At 33.2% G+C, this 3,868-nt stretch overlaps 1 pseudogene; it reads left to right on the top strand.

The window, feature by feature from the left end:
- The first annotated feature begins 1,259 nt into the window (after nt 1–1,259).
- Nucleotides 1,260–2,357, top strand: LOC117933112 (annotated as a pseudogene).
- Nucleotides 2,358–3,868: the final 1,511 nt, after the last annotated feature.

Raw genomic sequence — 3,868 nt, 5'->3', positions numbered from 1 at the left:
TATACTAACCTTGAGAAATGGTAAGAAAAATAATTATAATAATACAAATGTAATTTAATTTTCTATTTAATTGGTTACAAAGATAAAAAGAGAATTGAAATATAATTAAATTTTTGAGAATTCATACATTTTAGGGTAAGAAAATTAGAGGATTGTGGTAGAAAAAAAAGAAGAATTTAACATAAATTTTTATTTATATTTTTCTTCCCTTATATATATATATATGTATATATATTAATTGAAAAAGAAAAATATTGATTGACTTAATAAAATGACATAAATTTTATAATTTTGCTTTCAATAAGTTCAATTGCATTCTCTTTTGGTGCAATTGTAATTAGAAACTACAGGATAAATGCTTACACAATATGCAAAAGATAATTAATTATTAGTATCATTGTAAAATTTTGTAATTCAATTAAATAATATTTAATTTAACTCTAAAAATTAAATGGCCAAGAAACATATAAAAATAAAAGGCAATAATTTATGTAATTTAAATGATATTGTAAATTTTTGCTCTCTTACTTTTTCCTAAAATAAAGAAATAGCAATAACCACACAAAAAAAATAAAAAGGAAAAGAAAAGAAAAGAAGACATTAAAAAGGAAGGAAAATATAAAAGGAGAATAATTTTATAGTAATATTATGGTTACAGTTAATTATTTTATTTTTGAAATTCAATTAATTAATATTTAGTTTACCTCTTAAAATTAAATGGCCAAGAAAAGGTTATAATTTAAAAGAGTAATAACCATATAAAAAAAAAAAAGGAAAAGAAAGAAAAAGAAGACACTGAAAAGGAAGGAAGATATAAAAACATGAATAATTTTACATGCTTCCACTTATTTGTCAATTATTTATCATTTTCTTTTATGTCTAATGATAATTAAATATAAAAAATTCTAATAAATATGAATTTTTTTTTCCTTAAATTACCGGCATGCCATCTCATGACATGTCGACCTTTACCTCATATATAATATCACAAATGGCATGGCTCACTGATGACGTCATTACATGACGTCAGCGTGGCCCCACTATATTAATCACGTGTGGAAAAGACGGCTCCCATTTGCCCACTTGCTCCCTTAGAAGAAATTTCAAAGCAACTCAAAATGAATTATTAATAATTAATAAAATATTAAAAAAAGAAAAAAGAAAAAAGAAAAAAGAAAAGAAAAAGAAAGAGAAAAAAAATCTTACCACGGCTGCATGAAATTCTTCACTCTGTCCAGCTATAAAAAAACATCCTCATCACCCCTCCATTCCAAATTCCAATTCTCTTCTCTTCTCCAGAGCCTGAGATGAAAGAAACCACCATGGGTGAGATTGGTCTTCCTCCCATTCGTGAACATTCAGAGGCCTCTATCTGTTTTCCGGCGAGTACCTCCGGTGAAAAGCCGGTGTATGGCCGGAGCCCCAGCTTCAACAGTCTGATGCCGTTCTTGACGGAGAACTGGGGAGACTTGCCGTTGAAGGTTGACGATTCGGAGGATATGGTGCTGTACGGTGTCCTCCGAGACGCCGTGAGCGTCGGATGGACACCGTTCGGCCTGCCACCCCCGCCGGAGGTGAAGGAGGAGCCTAGGAAGAAGTAGCGGCGCCGGCGATGCCCGAGGTGAGGGCTGCGCCGTCGAGAGGGAGGCATTACAGAGGAGTCCGACAACGGCCGTGGGGGAAGTTCGCCGCGGAGATTAGGGATCCGGCGAAGAACGGCGCGAGAGTGTGGCTGGGGACCTATGAGACGGCTGAGGAAGCCGCGGTGGCTTATGACCGAGCAGCTTATCGGATGCGCGGCTCGCGAGCGTTGCTCAATTTTCCGCACAGGGTCGGGTCGGGTGAGCCGGATCCGGTGAGAATCACGGCAAAGCGCCGCTCGCCAGAGCCGGAGCCGTCGTCAGAAAGTGGCTCGCCGAAGCGGCTAAAGAATGGTTTGGCGGTTGAAGTGGAGCGGAGATCCAATGTGTTTCAGGTGGGGCATCAGATGGGTGCGTTGCCAGTTGGCGAGCAATTATTGGTCGTGTAATTGTGAAGTGACGATGAGCTGTGTGGGGAGGTTTCGTTTGGCTTTTATGTGAATACCAAATACAGCGCTAGCTATCAGGGAAAATGAAGCCTGCCCAAAGTGAGAGACTGTAAGGGGCTGTTTGGATACGGGGAAATTTCATGGAAAATGAAATCATTCCATTTCTGCTGTAGGCCGAAGTGGAGCATTTCCACACTCCACTTCGACAGATCCAATAAATGATAGAAAAGTGACGAAATTGGAAAATATGGCTACTTATCCAAACACTTATCACCAAGATCTCGATCATATCTGTTTTTTTAATCCGAAATATCTTGTATTAACTTTATTCAAGCTTTTCCAACATACAAAAGAGGATGAAAATACGAAAATAACTTATAAACTTATTTATAATTACTTCCATGATTTTTTTTAATCATTCAAAAATGCATTTCTTTAAGGATCAATCGTGTGCATATATATTTACAAAATCGTCCACATATCACATCTCTATGAGTCGTGTTCATGGAATCACGAAAACTACTATTATTGTGACAACTCGTTCAAAAATTCTATACAGATGTTCGATTGTTATCTCACCATCATCACTTACGTGCCCGAGTTAAGTTATTTTTTGAGGAAAAAACTCTAGATACCAAGTATTTGTCATATTCTAAAGTCATACACCCCATCTTCTCATATTCTATCACATTATTTCCAATTGACTACTTTTTGGTATGCTTTATTCGTGCTCTACATTTTAATTGATTACAAAGCAATTCGGGATTCACATTTGTTGAATATTTTTAAAATTATCCTTACCATTTTTCCATCTTTGTGCTCAGTGCAATTTTTGTTCAATCCATTTTCCCATTCAACAAACACGTACGCATGTAAAAATAAAATAAATAATAACACGTGTGTGATATATCCGCAAATGGGGGGAATATATTGGTTTGAGTGCCATAAAAATCATCACAAATGTGGAAAAATAATGACTATAATGATTCATTTTCAAGAATTTTCCAAAATGCCCCTTGTAAAAAAGCTCCACTTGATTGTGTTACACTAATGACCTCATTCTTGACTTAAACCTCGTTCACAACCCCTCTAAAACACTCTTAAAAAAAAAAAAAAAAAAAAAAAAAACCCTTATATAAACAATGATGAATAATTTTGAGCTGAGTTTAATGGCTTGTGGAAGGTCAAAATTATTCTATTTTAGTTACTATTTCTTTGTTCTACTCCTCCACTCAAAAGAAATTTCTAAAGTTGATTGTGATAATTGATGCATGCCCATTATCTAGGCTAGTAAGGTTAGTGACATTCATCAACAAGGTCTTCTCAAAAAGTCAACACATTAAAGGGTTTTTTTTTTTTCCCTCTTCTTTTCCATACCTTTTTCCGATGCCTAGAGACCAAGGGAGGAAAAACACTAAAATTGGCTCTCACCATCTCATCACTAGTCTAGTATATAAACTTTTGCTTCCAAATTAATCTCATTTTTTAAAGATTATATTTGGTTTCTGAAAAATTTGAGATAAAATGCAATATATATAATATATATATATATATATATATATATATATATATATATATATAAAGGAAAATAAAAAATAGATTATAAATCAATAAATTATTTTTATTTACTATTTTAAACTTATTTTACTTATTTTAAATCATTGGTATAAATATTAAATAATTTAAGAATGTATAAATTTTTAACTAATTTTAATTATATATGATTTTTTTTAATATTTTCATAGACAACCAAACATGCGAAAATCATTTTCCATTCCATTTTTTTTTTCTTAGTATTTTTTGGAAACTAAACATAACCTAAAAGATTTTATATTTTAT

Source organism: Vitis riparia, chromosome 16, assembly GCF_004353265.1.
Source record: "Vitis riparia cultivar Riparia Gloire de Montpellier isolate 1030 chromosome 16, EGFV_Vit.rip_1.0, whole genome shotgun sequence".
Lineage (NCBI taxonomy): Eukaryota > Viridiplantae > Streptophyta > Magnoliopsida > Vitales > Vitaceae > Vitis > Vitis riparia.
This window is presented reverse-complemented; position numbering and strand designations above follow the sequence as displayed.